The sequence below is a fragment of the Hyla sarda genome, chromosome 11 (assembly GCF_029499605.1).
Source record: "Hyla sarda isolate aHylSar1 chromosome 11, aHylSar1.hap1, whole genome shotgun sequence".
Classification (NCBI taxonomy): domain Eukaryota; kingdom Metazoa; phylum Chordata; class Amphibia; order Anura; family Hylidae; genus Hyla; species Hyla sarda.
Window position 1 is genome coordinate 21,525,881 of NC_079199.1, and position 21,126 is coordinate 21,547,006.

General features: G+C 44.2%; 1 long non-coding RNA gene across 1 annotated transcript in view; it reads left to right on the forward strand.

Annotated features, from left to right (window-relative positions):
* The window catches only part of LOC130295274 (uncharacterized), a 117,514-nt gene that overhangs the window by 88,534 nt on the left and 7,854 nt on the right, over window positions 1-21,126 (forward strand). The window contains exons 2-3 of the long non-coding RNA XR_008848758.1: window positions 1-63; window positions 863-983. The exon at window positions 1-63 is cut by the window's left edge and continues 31 nt beyond it. This is a non-coding gene — a long non-coding RNA (uncharacterized LOC130295274). The remainder of the gene's footprint in view (window positions 64-862; window positions 984-21,126) is intronic.

Genomic DNA, 21,126 nt, shown 5'->3' on the forward strand with positions numbered 1-21,126 from the left:
GATCCTGAACACTCACCTGGCTCACGAGTCCCCATGATTGCGTCAATTACTGGATCTATAGATGTGATTATTACTATATATATATATATATATATATATAAATATATATATATATATATATATATATATATATATATATATATATATATGTATGTGTGTGTGTGTGTGTGATGTGAGAGTTTTGTCTAAAAATATTATTTAGTTATTATTTTAAATACATTGGGGATTATATACTCTAGCTCTGGCTCACAATTATATATATATATATATATATATATATATATATGCACTAATTTTCTAATAAACACTTTGTTATATTTTTATAATTCTTTTTTTTTTACTATTATATTTATCTTGGGCCCACACATATATATTTTTTTAATATTTTCATTATTTTGTAAACATTTTTGTAATTTTGTTTTTTTTTTTTCTTTTTTTTTTTTTAGTATTATTAGTTTGTTTGTTTTTTCAATGTTTTTATATATTACTTACCTTTCACTACAAGTGTATAGCACACCCACATTCCTTTTTCTTTATTATTTTTTACTGGAGATTAGTCCATTAGAATATTATAGATATATTGAACACTGTTCACATTAGGTAGACAGATTACTTTATAGTGTCTACCCATACCACATTGTTTGATTTATACTTACATTCGTACACTGTGTTTCACTTTAAAGGGGTATTCCGGGAAAAAGAATATATTTGACTATGCTACAGGGGCTGTAAAGTTAGTGTAGTTCATAATATAGTGTCTTTACCTGTGTGTGATGGTTTTCTCACAATTCTTATGTGATTTTCATCCCAATATTTATTTTTAACAGCATACAAAATGACTGCTGTCTTGGATTTTTCCCAGCTTGCAATGTGGTCGAGACCTGACTCCCAGCTGATGACAGGGAGCCTGTCTGCTTCAATGGGTGGAGAGAGCAATGTGCAAGTAATGCAACAGCTGGAGGCACTCTGATTGAAAACCACAGGTCTGCAGCTCATTTATGTTTCAATGGGTGGGGTAGCTGATGTGTGGGAAGGAGGAAAATGGTATCATGAGATTTGTAGGCAAACAAGAAAACTGAAAACAGGAAATACAAGTTCAGAGAAAGCTAGCCACAGTGTTCTGGTAATCTCACAGCATAGCCATTTAGCCCAAGACAAGCGCAGATCCTTCCTAAGCATGTCCGTTACTGTCTGCCAGGTACGTACTAAAATCAACTTACGCTGGATAACCCCTTTAAAGGGGTACTCCGCCCCTGGCATCTTATCCCCTATCCAAAGGTCCTGTTGCTGGGGACACCGGGGATCACCGCTGCGGCACCCCACCATCATTACTGCACAGAGCGAATTCGCTCAGTGCGTAATGATGGGCGATACAGGGGACGGAGCAGCGTGACGTCATGGCTCCGCCCCTCATGACATCACGGCCCGTCCCCTTAATGCAAGTCTATGGCAGGGGGCGTGACGACCGCCATGCCCCCTCCCATAGACTTGTATTGACTGGGGCGGGCCGTGACATCACGAGGGGCGGAGCCGTGACGTAACGATGCTCCGGCCCCTGTATTGCCCGTCATTACGTGCAGAGCGATCTCGCTCTGCGCAGTAATGATATCGGGGTGCTGCAGCAGCCATCCCCGGGGTCCGCAGCAGCGGGACCCCGGCGATCTGACATCTTATCCCCTATCCTTTGGATAGGGGATAAGATGTCTAGGGGCGAAGTATCCCTTTAAGCTTATATTTTATATTATTTAAACTATGTACATTTATATTTGTCAATATTTTTTTTACTGGAGATTATTACATTACACACATGATGAATCCTGTTCACATTAGGTGGACAGATCACTTTGTTCTATCTGCCCATACGAGATTGGGTAAACCGCTATATATGTATATATATATATATATATATATATATATATATATATATATATTCCCCCTTCTTTTTTACTTTATACATGTTTTTTGGACAAACATATTGGAGTTTATTACTTGCAGGACATGTATAAATACACTGGAATTTATGGTTTATTTTTCCTCACACACATATATACTTAATACAGTGCCAGATATCCTATAGTAAGATGCTAAAATTGGCATTGCTATACTTAGTGCGCATGCGTGAACGGAGGTACGGATCATGTGACCGTACGTCAGATCACGTGTGGGTGACGCGGACACCCGGACATGGAGATGGTGGACGCTGTAATGGCGTGTATGGGAGCCTAGGTGAGTGTGGATCCGCTCCCTAATGTTTTGTTTTTAAGGTGATTAGATTAAGCACAGGTGTTGTACTTAAGAAATGTTTTATTTTATCACTGTATTATACAAGTTATATGTAAATCGCACAAATCTATGTGATGCTGACAGAGTTGTATATTCGCTCTTGCTGTAATATGCACTACATGTACTTGGAATGTCACGTTTTTATACATTGTTTATATGATATTGCACTGATTTTAATTGATGATGTCACTAATTGAGCACCGTATACATAGTCAATTGTATAGCTATGGCACTATGCTTGATAATGACGGTGTGATACTGTCGAAAGGTTGCACCTTTGACATGGGTCAATAAAGCACTGCAGGTGTTTACCTATACCTGGGTGTGCTGCTGGATTTCTTATAACCGGATCTCTATACACAGTCTGCAACTGGGACTGTGTTCCTTGCCTGCAGCCCGACTCTCTACTATCTTCAAGCTTGGTTGTGCTGCCTATACACTTCTGTTCAGATATATAATAGATATATAGATAGATAGCTATACAGATATATAATAAATATACAGATATATAATAGATAGCTAGACTGTTATGAGACACATAGATATGAGATAGATAGATATGAGATAGATAGATATGAGGTAGATAGATAGATAGATATGAGATAGATAGATATGAGATAGATAGATAGATAGATACAAACAAGGATAAGTTGGCCAGTACTGCTGATACCAAAACTACTGCATGGACCTGGCATACAGAATATACATATACATATACATAGAATATACAGAAGCTTTTATTTTTATGCCCAAGTATAACAAGGCAAGGAAGAAATTGAGATACGTAACAAATGCTACAAGAAAATAATAGCTATTGAACAATACAGTATGTAAAGGAATGTCAACCTGAGAGAGCTAAGTGAAAGATCTATCTGTCTATAAATAAACAGGAGAATACAGCAGCACACTGCTAGCACAAAGATACAGATAAAACATGAAATGCTATACAGCTATAGTGCAAAAAATGAAAATGAAAAAGTGAGGTACTTAGCTCACAATTTGGCGGCCAAATAGTTTGGACCATCCCACCACGGTAAGGTGACCTCATTGGGACGGACCCTACACTGTGAATATGCCTCTGTGAAATCAGTTTAACAGGCATTGCAAGGTCTGAGACGTCCAGCACCTTATACACAACTAATAGAGGTGGGTGGGGTGCAGGAGCCAACATGGAGGTAGCCACTCCCCCATATGTATAACACAAACAAGGATAAGTTGGCCAGCACTACTGATACCAAAACTACTGCATGGACCTGGCATACAGCTAAGTACCTCACTTTTTCATTTTCATTTTTTGCACTATAGCTGTATAGCATTTCATGTTTTATCTGTATCTGTGTGCTAGCAGTGTGCTGCTGTATTCTCCTGTTTATTTATAGATAGATAGATAGATCTTTCACTTAGCTCTCTCAGGTTGACATTCCTTTACACACTGTATTGTTCAATAGCTATTATTTTCTTGTAGCATTTGTTACGTATCTCAGTTTCTTCCTTGCCTTGTTATACTTGGGCATAAAAATAAAAGCTTCTGAGACATCTTGGTCAATACTTATTTTATTCACATATGTATATGAATTTCTTCTAAGCTGCAGTACCTAACAATAGGCTGATCAAGGACAGTCAATTCACGTCTCATTGTGCGCATGTGATCTTTGACCCTTGGCTCATGGCCAATATCATAGTATGTGAAAAACAAGCATTTACATATGTATTATGATGGGATAATAGATGCATTAATATCAATAGAAAACATCTTAACAAGGGACCATTATATGCAAAAATTTGAGATGAGCGAATTTTTTTAAAATTCAATTCGGCCGATTCACCGAATTTTCCCCTCAAAATTGCTTTGGTCCGAATTTATTTGCAGCAAATTGCTATTAAAACCGGCTAATTCTGGCCTACAGAGAGCCTCAATAGGGGTATAGAACACTTTGCCTTGCTGTAACATGCATGGGGTGTGTGCTGGGTTAGTGAAATAATACTGTTATTCAGTATGACATGCAGATCAGAGGGGTTGCTATTAGAATCACTGTCGCAGAGCGGCACAATGACAGAGCATAGAGGTGGCATCAGTATGAGGAGACCATGTAGTGGCTGAATGACATAGCCTGGAGTTCCCGGCAGCAAAAGTAGACCATATAATGGCTGAATGACACAGCCTGGAGTTGGCGGCAGCATGAGCACACCATATAGTGGCTGAATGACCCAGCATGGAGGTGGCAGCAGCATGAGGAGACCATATAGTGGCTGAATGACCCAGCATGGAGGTGTCGGCAGCATGAGGAGATCATATGGTGGCTGAATGACCCAGCATGGAGGTGGCGGCAGCATGAGGAGACCATATAGTGGCTGAATGACACAGCCTGGAGTTTGCGGCAGCATGAGGAGACCATATAGTGGCTGAATAACCCAGCGTGGAGGTGGGAGCAGCATGAGGAGACCACATAGTGGCTTAATGACACAGCCTGGAGTTGGCGGCAGCATGAGGAGACGATATAGTGGCTGAATGACACAGCCTGGAGTTGGTGACAGCATGAGAAGACCATATAGTGGCTTAATGACACAGCCTGGAGTTGGCAGCAGCATGAGGAGCCCATACAGTGGCTGAATGAACCAGCATGGAGGTGGTGGCAGCATAAGGAGACCATATAGTGCCTGAACTACACAGCGTGGAGGTGGCGGCAGCATGAGGAGACCATATAGTGGCTGAATGACACAGCCTGGAGTTTGCAGCAGCATGAGGAGACCATATAGTGGCTTAATAACCCAGCCTGGAGTTGGCGACAGCATGAGGAGACCATATATTGGCTTAATGACACAGCCTGGAGTTGGTGGCAGCATGAGGAGAACATATAGTGGCTGAATTACACAGCCTGGAGTAGGTGGCAGCATGAGGAAAACATATAGTGGCTGAATGACACAGTCTGGAGGTGGCATCAGCACAAGGAGAACATATGGTGGCAGAATGAGACAGCCTGGAGGTGGCAGCAGCAGCATCAGGAGTCCTGAAAGTGGCCCTGTGCAGAGGGTGCATGAAGGTGGGTGAAAAAAAGGAGAACTTGGCATTAGATGTGTGGCATCAGGCGGGTGGCAGGATCAGAACAGTAGCTGAGGCAGGAAGGCAGTAGAAGACTGTCTCTTTTATAAAAGTGTTAGTGTCCACAAGTATTGGGGATATGCATTACGTAAAACGTAACTTTTAATAATATGCTTAGGATAAAATATATTGACCCAAAAATGTTTTTTTAATCAAGCAAAAGGAAAGGTGTGCAAAAAACACCATGTGCCACCTACACCACCAAGTATTGATGTGATGCAAAGTCCTCTAAAAGGTGGAAGGGAACAACATATAGTCCATTGTAACCGATGTGGGTAAAAACTTCCCCTGTAAGGCCCTACTCTCGCATTTTTTAATTCCCTTCTTGGCAAGTGTTACTCGCCCCAAAAAGGGTGGCCCCAACACAGGAACCTCTCCCTATTTCTACCAGACTATGTTGGGGGATACCGTTCTGACGCTGCAGCTCAAGGAGGGTGTGCTTTGCGGTGTACGAGTGGCCGAATAGCATTCAAAGTTTCCTTCCCATTGTTAGGATGACTTGTAGATGGTGGGAACACTTCAGGAACCGCTTGACAACTAGATTGACCATGTGTGCCATGCAGGGCGCATGTCTCAGGCTTCCTTGTCGCGGCGCAGGCAAGATGTTCTTCCCGTTGTCGGTCACCATGGTTCCCATTTCCAGTTTCCGTGGAGTAAGCCATGATTTGATTTCTTGATGAATGACTTTTAGCAGTAGTGTTGCTCGCGAATATTCGCAATTCGAATATTATTCGCGAATATCGCATATTCGCGAATTCGCGAATTTCGCGAATATAGCGCTATATATTCGTAATTACGAATATTCGTTTTTTTTTGTTTTTTTTTTGTTTTTTTTTCCTTCACAATACGCATCACAGTGATCACCCCTCTCTGCTTCCAGCTTGTGTGGTGTAAAGAAGGCTGTAATACTACTGTGTGAGACTGGCGTGCTAAAATTCGCATATGCGAAAATTCGCATATGCTACTTTTCGCATATGCGAATTTTCACGTATGTTAAACTTGCATATGTTAATATTCACATATGTTAATTTTCGCATACGCGAATATTCGTATATGCGAAAATAAAACGAGAATATAACGAATATGCGAATATTCGCGAATATAAGACGAATATTCGTCCATATATTCGCGAATATTCGCGAATTCGAATATGGCCTATGCCGCTCAACACTATTTAGCAGTTCCTCCCCTTTGTGACTCCATTTGCCAAGGCAAACCATGTGAAGAACAGCGTGACACCGCAGTGCCCTGCACACATGGTATGCTGGAGGGGCACTGAGACTTGTCCATGCGGTGGAGGCTGAGGACATGGTGGAGGATGAGTAGGTAGAGTCGCACACTGTTACAGGACCAACTGAGAGTGTGGAGGCGGAAGTGGCATGACCTGTTCAAGTTGCTGTTGTGGCTGTGCAGGACTCACTTTCACCCAGTGGGCCGTAAAGGACATGTATTGTCTCTGACTGCAGTTACAGCTCCACACCGCGGCGCTGCCATGCACTTTGGTACACACCTACAGGCTCAAGGACTGGCCCACCTTCTGTTCCACAAAATTGTGCAGGGCTGGTCCTGCCATCGAACAAATGACGGCTTGGGACTCTCCACCTTGGCTCAGCACTAGTTATCAGTTCTCTGAAAAGTGCAGAGTCCACCACTTCAAAAGGGAGGGACTGCAGCACCAGCAACTTGGACAGGAGCACATTCAGCTTCTGCGCTGTTGGATGAGTGGATGCATACTGTTGTCTCTTGAACATGGCTTCGCCGATGGATTACTGGCAGAATGAGTGACTCGAAGTAGGAGGAGCAAGAGCATCTGGAGCGACAGAAGATGGGTAAGACAAACAGCTCCCTTTGGCTGAGGTGGTGGAGCCTTGGCTAGCTGAAACAGGGAGCGGCGTGCAACTGGGTGATGTAGCAGGCTGGACCACCACATCGGAGCCAGGGTTCTCCAAGGCCGGTTTATGGTGACGCTGCATATGTTGATGCAGGGCCGTGGTGTCAACATTGGGACCCTGGCCATGCTTCACCTTCTGCCGACACATCTTGCATGTGGCCAGGTTAACATCCTGCGGATGCTTGATGAAAAACTGCCACACCGCCGAGTAGCTGATTTTTCCACCAACAGTCCGCATTAATTGACTGCTACTGCCAACTCCAGGAACCCCTGTTCCACTACCTCCCGGGAAGATAGGCTGTCACGAAGCAGGTGGTCTACCCCCGGCATGTTACCATGTTACCACCTTGCTGGCTCAGCTGCTGCCTCCCGGGCAACCTGCAACCCTCTTCTCCTGATGATAATGAAGCCCCTTCTGCACCCGGCTCCCAAGTACGATCGGCTTCATCATTATCGAGTTGTGTCTGCATGTCACTGATGTCCTCCCCAGGTTCCTCAACAGTGTCTGCTTCAGGAGCCTGAACGCTCCCAACACCACCTACCATGCCACTCTCCTCATCACTACTCGCCTGCCTAGTGGAGGAAGCGGCGGATGTCTCCTCCACTTTTTGGCTGGGGAGTAGCTGCTGACTGTCCTCTAGTAGATTGTCCTCACTAAATAGTGGAGCTGAACCCACAGCATATGATACTTCTGTGGGGGAGTGAACAGCATAGGACAGAGGCAGTGGGAGGACAGGGACTGCTCCCAGGCCATGTCAACTGAGGGTTGTGTCTGAGGAGCCGACTGACTGTTGACTGGGGGTGTCAGATGTCACTTGTGATGAAGTGGATGACCGTGTTAACCAATCGATGACGGCAGATGGGTTGCTGGTCGAGGCACGACCGCTAGCTGATACCTGGAGCTCAGGCCCCTCGCTGCGACTCCTGCTGCCACTAGCCCCTAGTCTGCTGCGACCTCTGCCTGATGAATTTAGGCCTCTGCCACTCCTCTGTGCACATCCTGGCACTTCTCTGCCTGATATACTTAGTGAGTATATGAGGGGAGTACAATACGCTCCAGTACGCTTAAAACAGTATTTGTCTACAACACCAGCCGGTGTGTACTTATGGCTGGCCTTTCACAGTATCTAGGCCCTTAAGACTTTAACAGGAACAAAATGGAACACCACTTAGATGTACGTATGTGGTATGCACTTATGAGGGGAGGACAGTGCACTCCACTATGCTTAAAACAGTATTTGTCTACAACACCAGCAGGTGTGTACTTTTGGCTGGCCTTTCACAGTATCTAGGCCCTTAAGACTTTAACAGGAACAAAATGATACACCACTTAGATGTACGAACAGGTTACACTTAAAAGAGGACAATATGCTTTAGTGCTCTGCCCACCCTAACTGGCTGGCTACTAGTAGCCTTTCAGTTGTTGTACACAGCAGTGCTGCAGCACACAGTTGCTGTGTACTACACCCAAAATTGCACTTTCTCTCTAAATCTCACTCCCTATCAGTGCTTCTAGGCTGGATTTGGGCTTGAGGTAAATCGCTGCTGTAAAAAAGCTTTTCTGTGCAACACACACAGCTCTCTGTCCCTCTCTGCAATAAAACGCTGATGTGACTGGGAGGTGAATCGCTGCTGTAAAAATGCTTTTCTGTGCAACACACACTGCTCTCTGTCCCTCTCTCTGCAACAGAATGCTGATGTGACTGGGAGGTGAATCGCTGCTGTCAAAATGCTTTTCTGTGCAACACACAGCGCTGTCTGTCCCTTTCTCTCTCTCTCGCTCTGCAATAAAAGGCTGAAGTGACTGGCTGCAAGATGGCTGCCGATAATATAGGGTTGTGACATCACAGGGGGGGGCGGGCTACTGATGCATGCTGCATGTGCATGTGATTCAGGGTCATCCCGCCTACCCTTGTTCCCGCCTTTCCAGGATTCCTTTCCCCATGTCCTCACATGTGGATCCACCATTTTAGATGCCCTGGAGCCTGGACCTCACTAACTGAAGTTTAATTAAGTGATTCGTGCAATCAAATCACGGCGATATTCCCATTCGTTGTGAATCAAATTTTTCCTGAAATTCGGAACGAATTTGGATTCGTCAGATTGAATTCGCTCATCCCTAGCAAAAATGTATATTTTTATACAAACAAAGAGGTTGGGTGAAGGTTATGGTGAAGACCAAGGAAGATTTCTTGAAAAATATTTATACAAAAGGTAATGTTATATGATTATATATGGCGTCTCGTCTTTATTTTAACATGTTGTAGTGCACATTCTCTTTCCATTGCTGGTAGAGCTATAGGAAAGGTCTTTTTAAAGTTCCTACTCAAAATATATTTGGGAAAAAAACATCATGGAAGCCAAGATTACCAAATACAGGTTTAAAAACTTCATCAAACAACTCCTTATTTCTTAGCTTTCTTGATTCCAATGAGTATGACATGATGGTGGTGATGGGGGGTGGACATTGATTTTAAAATGTTTTTCCCATAAGGACAACTTATCATCTATTAACCGTGGTGGACTAACCTGATGTTACTCTGCGACCCACAACTTTTTGTCAGTGAAGCACAGGAATGAGACTTCTGGATGAGACTCTTCAGTGGTGCAAGGAGCAAAATAGGACTGTACTCACTCTTTGGCAGTCATGTGTGCCACAACACTTGTAAAGGCGCATCCAAGGAAGTCGTTCTGACTTGGCAGACAGACAGCACTGACCTAATCATTTAACCCAAAATAAGGATTGGTGTAAAGCAGAGAGACATTTGTACAACTTCTCCTCTCTTGAAAGAAAAAACATTTCCCTCTTGGGGCTGAAATGTATTCGAATGTATCCTCACAGCATAGACTTGACCAGGGATGAGGAAAATGGACTGTATCTTACATTATGTAGGATATATGTGACCAATGTGAATGCAGGCCTAGCAAAGACAGGCGCTAAATGAAGCACATGAGGTCCTGGCAAAGCCAAGCCAGAACTGACTATTTACCCAGGTAAGGAGAATTTTAATGGGTAGCAGCTGGAACACCACATGTTCCGATTGTTTTTGATGCAAACTATTTGCTCTGTTGTCTTTATTGACCCACTTCCTGCCTAGTAATATACTTCCTGCTATACACTCTAGATGTCAACTCTATCTCAAGCAAGTAGATCAAAATACAAATGGTAGATGTGCGGCTATGTTTCTGTTTCTCTATTTTTGTTTCTATCTCCTTCCTATTACACCCACAGGAGCCTCTCACACTGCGGGATAGAGGTGGCTAAATTCCCAGATAGAGAGTACAGCAGGAACAGGAAGTCTGATGAAGGCTAATGAAGACAACAGAGCTGACATTTTGGTAAAGGAAAGCATATAAAAAACCACAGAACAGTATATATTGGTATTAACCAATATATGTTAATTTATTAGATATAAAAAAAAAGGTTTTATTATGAAAAAAAAAAAGAAGGGCTGCAGTGCTCCCACAGGTGAAACGAGTATTACGCGATCTCTATTGAAATCAATGGGTTATCTTTGTCCTGGGTCCTCCAGAGTGAGAGACAAACTAAATAGCTGGTTAATAAATGAGGATCCTGAATGGAGACCCTTTCCTCCCTCTTTTATTAACTCAGGCAACCTTAGAAGGATGTGGTAGGGTGAAAGATTGTGTCTGGAAATTACACTGTTTAGCTTGTCTTCCAATAACCAGGAGATAATTAGATATGAGTCTATCAAGGTAACCGTTTATCTGTGAAGATGACTCTGCAGAGCTGAGAGCCTTGGAACATATGCACGGAACAGATAATTTTATTTACTGCTTACGATACAATGAGGGAGCAGCTGATTGACAGGCCAATTTGTCACTCAAAAAACGGCCGAATTTTCCGGAATACTCCTCTCCCTTTTGTTCTCGGGCCCCTTTATTTGTATAGTGGAGCTAAACACGTTCCAGGTGACTCACTTGACTCCACCGCCGCTGCCGCCACCACCTCTCTCTCCGGACGAACGTGTTTTATTTTTGTTATCTATACATTAAACTAATCAGAAAAAGTAAAATTGCTGAAAAAATAGCTTGCCAAGCTGCGCGCGTGGGAGGGTGGGTGTAAATTTGTTACTGAGCTTTCGTGCCTCTGTTTTTATTACAAAGCTGAAATTATACTTGCCGGTCTCAACACAGGTCTTAGCATTGACACCTCACGTTGCGTTCCTGAAAGCAAAGCTTTTATAACAACCCCCTCCTTCCGTCCTTAGCCACTTCAGGTTATTTCTTTGCTAAAACCTGAATTATGAAAATTGGTTGTCATTTATACAGAGTGGCTGTGTAAAAGATTACTGAACGCTAAAAGAAAACTTTCTCTCCATTTCCCCCCCTTGTATTTTCTTCACTTTCCAGTAAAAAGCTAATTCAGAATAACTCCATTTAACAGCTATTTTATGCCAGAATACAGAGCCCGGTGGGGAGTCTTTTAGGGACTTTAAAATCTCTTTATTTATAAATGATTCACGCTGCATTTGCAGAAAAACCTACAATTAGTGTGGGTAGCGCAGACTATCCCCGGGGACAAGTAAAATAAAAAACAATAAATAAGTATACATTATTATACATACCTTACTCATACATACTGTACAACGGGTCGAGCTAACGGCAGGCAACTGAGCAGAAGGGATGAGGATCTGATATGTGGAAAGAAATAGATAGATATAGATATGAGATAGACAGACACATAGATAGATATGAGATAGACAGACACATAGATAGATATGAGATAGATAGATAAATAGATATGAGATAGATAGATAGATAGATAGATAGATATGAGATAGATAGATAGATAGGAGATAGATAGATGATAGATAGATAGATAGATAGATATGATATAGGTAGACAGATAGATAGATATGAGATAGATAGATATGAGATAGATAGATAAATAGATATGAGATAGATAGATAGATAGATAGATAGATAGATAGATAGATATGGGATAGATAGAAAGATAGATAGATAGACAGATATGAGATAGATATGAGATAGATAAATAGATAGATAGATAGATAGATATGAGATAGATAGATAGATAGATATGAGATAGATAAATAGATAGACAGACAGTTAGATAAACTATTAGCTAGCAAAGTTTGCATGAAGTTTATCAGCTGAACCATTAAATAGAATACAAAAATTATTAGATGTGAGATAGACGAGAGATAGTAGGGATGAGCGAAAAGAATCTGACGAATCTGAATTCGTTAGGAATTTCAGGAAAAATTCGATTTGCAACAAATGCGAAATAAGTATACATACCTTACTCATACATACTGTACAACGGGTCGAGCTGACGGCAGGCAACCGAGCAGAAGGGATGAGGATCTGATATGTGGAAAGAAATAGATAGCGACAGATATGTGATAGATAGATAGATAGATAGATAGATAGATATTAGATAGATAAATAGGAGATAGATAGGGATAGATCGATAGATAGATAGATATGAGATAGATAAATAGGAGATAGATAGATATGAGAGATAGATAGATAAATAGATACTGTATGAGATAGATAAATATGAGATAGATAGATAGATAGACAGACAGACAGATAGATATGTAATGTCCCAGGACATGGTCCTGCACTACACTTAGGCCCTGTCAGGTTGAGTCCCTCGGTAACCTGGGGGCTCCCCTGCAGGGTCTCCCCTGCTGTTTCTATAATGTTATTTATCCTACCTTATGTGTAGTCAGTGTCCTAATGTATAGCTAGTATAAAGGACCTGTTAGTTGTCTAAAGGACCTGTGAAATGTCACATTATGTTATGTTGTGATGTTACCCAGAGGTCACCATCTTAACCCATGACCCGCAGCTTGACCAATGGGCATTAGTCCAGCCCCCCACTATATAAAGGGGCGGCCATTACAATTCACTCTCTTCTCTTCCTTTACTGAGAACCAGCCAGTACAGATGTCTCAGTGCTAGTGACCAGCATCTGGAAGGCCGCAAAGCTACAGTCATTCCAGTAAGTCAAAAGTCTATGTCTGCTGTCACTACAAATAGTCAAGTCCAGCCTATAGTCAAGCCTGAAGTCAAATCTCTCAAGTCTATTACAAGTCTAATTGGTCCCAGCAAGCTGCAAGGTCCTTCTGGGTTCTTGGCCACCTCTCTGGGAATCTGGCTTAGCTGTGAAGATAATTCTATCTGTTTAAACTCAGTAAAGCCTCCGTTAAACCTTAACTTTGTTGTGGACTCTCCTTTCACTGCCTAGCCATCGGAATAGCAGACATACCGTTCGTGTGGTTCCGGTACTCAAAAACCACTCTGGCATCATGAACACTAGGGGTTAACAAGATCTTGCCCCAGGTGTAAACACCATCTGGCCCCACGACCTACACCGCTACACCCCGTGGTTCCACCATACACCGTGGGTCACCACAGATAGATGATAGATAGATAGATAGATAGATAGATAAATAGATAGACAGTTAGATCAACTATTAGCTAGCAAAGTTAACATTTCCATGAAGTTTATCAGCCTAAACATTAAATAGAATACAAAAATTATTAAATGTGAGATAGATGATAGATAGTAGGGAAGAGCGAATCGAATCTGAAGAATCCAAATTTATTACGAATTTCAGGAAAAATTTGATTTGCAACGAATGGGAATATCGCCGCAATTCCATTTAGTGTGGTCCAGGCTCCAGAGCATCTAAAATGGAGGATCTACATGTGGAGACATGGGAAAAGGAATCCTGGGAACAAGGGTCGGCAGGATGACCTTGAATCACATGCAGCCTATCAGCAGTCAGTCACCCCTGTGATGTCACAGCCCTATATAATTGGCAGCCATCTTGCGGCTAGTCACTTCAGCCTTTTATTGCAGAGAGAGGGAGAGGGACAGGCAGTGCTGTGTGTTCAACAGAAAAGCATTTTTACAGCAGCGTTTCACCTCCCAGTCACATCAGCGTTCTATTGCAGAGAGGGACAGAGAGCAGTGTGTTGCATGGAAAAACTTTTTTACAGAAGCGATTCATCTCCCAGTCACATCAGCGTTCTATTGCAGAGAGGGACAGAGAACAGTATGTTGCACAGAAAAACTTTTTTTACAGCAGCGATTCACCTCAAGCCCAAATCCAGCCTAGAAGCACAGATAGGGAAGGGAGTGAGATTGAGATAGAAAGTGCAATTTTAGGTGTAGTACACATTGACTGTGTGCTGCAGCACTGGTGTGTACTGCTGGTTTTGTACACAAATATTGTTTTAAGCATACTGGAGCGCATTGTCCTCCCCTCATAAGTGCATACAACATAAGTACATCTCAATGGTGTTCTATTTTGTTCCTGTTAAAGTCTTAAGGGCCTAGATACTGTGAAAGGCCAGCCAAAAGAATGTGAATATTTGCATATTCGTGTATTCGAGGAAGAAAACAGTGAGGGGGTGGGCAACTTTACTATTGGTTGCTAGGGATGTTGTTGATAACCTCTGACAAATGTATTTGAATCATTCTAATTGGCCCACAAGGGAAAATAAGGAAGATGCAAATATACACATATGCGAATATTCACATATGCGAATATGTGCATATGCAGAAAAACGAATATTCGCAATTTTGAATATACAGCAAATATATTCACGAATTCGCAGATTTGCGATATTCAGGATTAAAATGCGAATATTGGCGCCCAACATTATGTCAATTATAGTCAAAGTGGCTGTATTGAAGTCTGACCCAAAAGTGCTGCAAGTCCAGCAAGCTGCATGGCCTTTTCCGTGTTTCTGGTCGACTCTCTGGGATTCTGGCCTAGCTGTAAAGACTTTAACAACTGTCTAACCTCAGTAAACCTACCGTTAACCCTTACCTGGTCTTGTACTATTATTGCCCTGCCTAACCTTAAGATTGCGGTGCGATCATTCGGGTGGTTACTGGAAAAACCACTTTGGCGTCACGAATATTAGGGGTTAATAACACCTTGCCCCTAGGCTATACCATCTGCCCCATCCACCTACACCCTTCACACCCCGTGGTCACACCACAACTTTGGCATCACCACAACTTTGGCATCACGAACAGGATAAAGGTGTGTGCCTTAACCATAAAGCCGCAAGTCCTCCCCCCTAGTCTGAGTCTGAACTGTGTCCAAAGAAATCGCATGCAGTTGCGGAAAAGTTTGCCCCAGAGAATTGTTTGGGACTGTCTTTATTGCCAAGAGTTATTAGCGGGCGCTGATAAAGTAGTGGGGGAGGTGAAAGAAAAACTGTTAGTTGCTGTTATAAACTGTGTACGTCAAAGGGTTAAACCCCTTAAGGATGCAGGGTTTTTCTGTTTTTGCATTTTCATTTTTTCCTCATCGCCTTCTAAAAATCATAACGCTTTCAATTTTGCACCTAAAATTCCATATGATGGCTTATTTTTCGTGCCACCAATTCTACTTTGCAGTGACATTAGTCATTTTACCAAAAAATCCACGGCAAAATGGAAAAAAAATTAATTGTGTGGCAAAATTTAAGAAAAAACACAATTTTGTAAATGACACCTCTTTATTCTGTAAGTCAAAACGGTTAAAATGATACCCTAATTATATAGGTTTGATTTTGTCGTACTTCTGAAAAAAGTCATAACTACTTGCAGGAAAATTTATACGTTAAAAATTGTCATCTCCTGACCCCTAAGTTTTCACTTTCATTTTAGATGCGGCGATCAACTTTGATCGCCACGTCTAAAGGGTTAATAGCACGCGGCACAACGATCGATGCCGCATGCTATTAGCCCAGGTTCCCTGCTATCATTAGCCGCCTGGACCGACCCAGTATGATGCGGGGTCACGGCGTGACCCCGCGTTATATAATGGGACCGGGCTCAGAGAGTACAGGTACGTCCGGCATCCTTAAGAGGTTAAGAGAGTCCGGCATTTCCCACGTGCTGGAGCGGTGGAGCACTGGAGCGCTCCACCCCGTCAGTCCCCAGCAGTGACGCCTCTTTATTGTGCGGGGAGGAACTAAAGATCCGCCTCCTGTTGCCGGAGGACCGTAAGTCAGTGCTGCGCTGATGACGTCCTTCTGGCCGGCAGACATTTTACTGGTGCCCGCTGCAGAAGGGACCAAAACAGGAAGTCCCATGTGCGTAGCCGTGTTGGAGATTCCGGTGGCTGTGTCCTGCTCTGCGAATTCTGACCGGATACCCGCTGCAACGCAGACTCTGCGGACAACAACGATTGCAAGTAGGTCTCCGGTACTGGTGGTGAGTCACATTAACCCCTTAGTGCCCAGCAGTGTTCCTGGGTACTTGCCATCATGTGGGGGAGCGCCACCCCGGGTATCCCAGCCCAGTCAGACTAAGCCGCTGCAGCATATTGCCAAGAGATAATCATGGGGAAGCCTGTCCTCCTTACCTACCACGGAGACCCCTTCACCCTGAGGGATTTTAAAGAGAAGATCCAGAGTTTATTTGTCTTTTACTCTGTCCCTCCTATTCAACAGGTGCAGCTGCTCACGGGACAACTACAGGGACTAGCACTTGAGGAAGTCGATACTTGGCCCGCCTCTGAGAAGATGACTGCCAAGCAGATCTTTGAAGGACTGTACCAGGTATTTGAGCCACGCTCTCCGTCAGAGGTACGTCTCCGATTGTATGAGAGACGGCAGAAACCAGGTGAGACACTGAGAGCTTATGCCATAGCCCTACAGAATGCCCTAGAGACTGTTCAAAAAATAGATGGTATCACGCCCGAGCAGGGCAACAAGGTTTTAATGGACAGGTTTATTGATGGGGCTCATAATAGGTGTGACAAAGCCCAGTTGAGAATGTTAGCAGTTCAGAACCCCAGTCTGTCCTTCCCCGCATTTAAAAGACTGGCTATCCAAGTAATTGAGTCCGGGACTGAGTCTAAAGATGTTTGTATTCCCTTTGCACCTGCTCAGGAGCCCTCATGGGCGACAGTCAGGCCTATACTGCCCCATTCAAATGTCCCAACTGCAGTCCAAGCAACCATGTCAGTCACTACGGATTCAGACTTACAATGTATTAACCTCTTAAGGACCAAGCGTTTTTCTGTTTTTTCTCTTTAGTTTTTTCCTCCTTACCTTTTAAAAATCATAACCCTTTCAATTTTGCACCTAAAAATCCATATGAGGGCTTATTTTTTTGTGCCACCAATTCTACTTTGTTATTTTACCCAAAAATCGACAGCGAAACGGGAAAAAAAATCATTGTGCGACAAAATTTAAGAAAAAAATACATTTTGTAAGTTTTGGTGCTTCCGTTTCTACGCCGTATATTTTTCGTTAAAAATTACACTTTACCTTTATTCTGTTGGTCCATACGATTAAAATGATACCCTACTTCTATAGGTTTGATTTTATCATACTTTTGAAAAAAATCATAATTAAATGTATGAAAATAATACATTTAAAATTGTCCTCTTCTGACCCCTATAACTTTTTTATTTTTCTGTGTACGGAGTGGTATGAAGGCTAATTTTTTTTGCGCCGTGAAGACGTGGAGATGCCCCCGTTCTACCAGAGATTTGTAAGTCAGAATACTGCGACCACCTTTGAAGAGGGTGGATCCAGGTCCGAGAAGGTCCAGGAAGACCTATGTAACTGGAAGACTCTGCAGGACCAAAGTCGAGTCAAGGGGGATTTGTTGGACTACCTTCTGTTAAAAAAGGTACCAACCCACCTACGCTGGGCCCAGAGCGACTATGAGTTGAAGCGTCTGTGGCGACAGAGGAAGTGACTTTTCGTACACAAGGGACTGTTGTACCGAAACTCTTTTGATTCTGTTTCAGGTGAACGACTTCATCAAATCCCTGTACCCTGAAGAGACGCAGCGATGGTCCTTAACGTCTGCCATGATCAGTCAGGACACTTTGGAGTCCACAAGACCAAAGCTACTGTGAGGCGAAGATTTTACTGGATTGGTATGCGTAGCGACATTGAGAAATAGTGCAGTGAGTGTGCTGTCTGCAACTTCACCAAGAATGGGCGCAAGGACGCCAGAGCACCTCTCCATTCCATCCAGAGTGAAAGGCCTAACCAGTTGGTCGCGCTAGACCATGTCAAGTTGTCCCCAACCCGGTCCGGGGACACTTATGCTCTAACCATGTGGATCACTACACCAAGTGGGTTGTCGTAGTCCCAGTTAAAGGCCTCACAGCCAAAACCACTGCCCCGATGTTTTACTCCCATTGGGTGCCAATCCTGGGGTGTCTGGAGTCTGTTCTAACAGACTGAGGAATGGCCTTTAAGGCCCAACTCTTCTAGGAGCTGTGTCAATTCATTGCCTGCAAGAAACTCCAGGCAACTGCTTATCACCCTCAATCATACTGCTTTAAGTGTAGTGAAACGCATTGTCCTCCCCTCATATGCACACTAAGTATGTCAGGCAGAGAAGTGCCAGGACATTCACAGAGGATTGGCAGAGGTCTAAATTCATCAGGCAGAGGTAGCAGCAGACTAGGGGTGAGTGGCAGCAGAAGTCGCAGCAAGAGGCCTGAGCTCCCGGTATCACCTAGCGGTCATGTCTCAACCAGCAACCCATCTGCCATCGTCGATTGGTTAACACGGTCATCCACTTCATCACAAGTGACATCTGACACCCCCAGTCAACAGTCGTGGGTTCCTCAGACACAGCCCTCAGTTGGCAAGGCCCGGGAGCAGTCCCTGTCCTCCCATTGCCTCGGTCCTATGCTGTTCCCTCCCCCACAGAAGTATCTTATGCTGTGGGTTCAGCTCCACTATTCGGTGAGGACGATATACTAGTGGACAGTCAGCAGCTACTGCACAGCCAAGAAGTGGAGGAGACATCCGCCATTTCCTCCGCTAGGTGGGCAAGTAGTGATGAGGAGAGTGGCGTGGGAGTTGGTGTTGCAAGAGTTCAGGCTCCTGAAGCAGACACTGTTGAGGAACCTGAGGAGGACATCAGTGACGTGCAGACACAACTCGATGATGATGAAGCCGAACTCACTTGGGAGCCGGGTGGAGAAGGGGCTTCATCTTCATCAGGAGAATAGGGTTGCAGGTTGCCCGGGAGGCAGCAGTTGAGCCAGCAAGGTGGTAGCATGGTTGGCTGTCAGCATGGTGGCAGAAGTGGAAAGTCTTGCCAAACCTGCCCCGCAACAGTAGCAGTCAATCAGTGCGGACTGTTGGTGGGAAAATCATCTAATCGCCGAAAATCGGCGGTGTGGCAGTTTTTCATCAAGCATCCGAAGGATGTTAACCTGTTGACACCACGGCCCTGCGTCAACATATGCAGCATCACCATAAAGCGGCCAGGGAGAACCGTGGCTCCGATGTGGTGGCCCAGTCTGCTGCATCAACCAGTGGCACGCCGCTCCCTGTTTTAGCCAGCCAAGGCTCCACCAGCTCAGCCGAAGGGAGCTGTGTGTCATGCCCATCTTCTGTTGCTCCAGATGCTCCTGCTCCTCCTACTTCTAAGTCTGTCATTCTGCCAGCAATCCATGGGTGAAGCCATGTCCAAGAGACAACAGTATGCGCCCACTCATCCAAAGGTGCAGAAGCTGAATGTGCTCCTGTCTAAGTTGCTGGTGCTGCAGTCCCTCCCTTTTCAAGTGGTGGACTCTGCACCTTTCAGAGAACTGATGGCTTGTGCCGAGTCGAAGAGTCCCAAGCGTCATCTCTTTGCGAAAAAGGCAGTACCAGCCCTGCACAATTTTGTGCAACAGAAGGTGGGCCAGTCCTTGAGCCTGTCGGTGTCTACTAAAGTGCATTGCAGCGCCAACGTGTGGAGCTGTAACTACGTTCAGGGACAATACATGTCCTTTACTGCCCACTGGGTGAATGTGGTTCCGGCACAGCCACAACAGAAACTTGGACAGGCTACGCCACTTCCGCCTCCACTCTCTCAGGCCATTGGTCCTGTGACAGTGTGTGACTCCACCTCCTCATCCTCCACCGTGTCCTCAGCCTCCACTGCACGGACAAGTCTCAGTGCCCCTTCAGCATCCCATGTATGCAGGGCATGGCAGTGTCACGCTGTACTTCACATGGTTTAACTTGGTGAACGGAGTTACACAGGGGAGGTACTGATAAAAGTAATTCATCAAAAAATTGGAGCATGGCTTACTGCACGAAAACTGGAAATGGGAACCATGGTGACTGACAAAGGGAAGAACATGGCACACATGTTCAATCTGGTTGTCAGGCAGTTCCTGAAGTGTTACCCCCATTTGCAACACATCCTAGCAATGGGAAGGAAACTTTGCATGCACTTCAGCCACTTGTAAACCGCAATGCACAACCTCCTTGAGCGGCAGAGTCAGAATGGTATCCCCCAACATAGTCTGATTGGCGATGTTGCTACACATTGGAATTCCACACTCCATATGTTGGACTGACTATACGAACAGAGAAAAGCCATCACCGATTTCTTGATGATCCAAGCAGATAGGAGTACTCCCCTGTGTAACTTCAATGTGAACCAGTGGCAGCTCATACGTGACACCTGCCGTTTGCTGAGGCCCTTTGAGGAAGCCACATTATTTGTAAGTCGCCTGGATTACGTCATGAACGACGTAATTCCACTCCTACATTTCCTACAACAAATGATCGAAACAATGGCTGGTCACGGCAATGGAGACATTGCGCCTACATCTCAAGGCTACATGAGCCCTGTTGGGGCTGAACTGGAGGAGGAGGATGAGGGGCAGAGTGGAGCAAAGTTTAGGTTGGATGAGATGTCCGGAGTTTCTAGTCATCGAACAGGAGAGGAGGAGCAGGAGGAGCCAGAGGAGCTGGAGGGTTATAAAGAAGGTGAGACAGAGGACCCAGACACACCGTGGCAGTATGCAGTGGAGATGGAGGCAGGTAGTCCCTCCGAGTCACTGGTGCAAATAGCACGATGCATGCTCATTTGCTT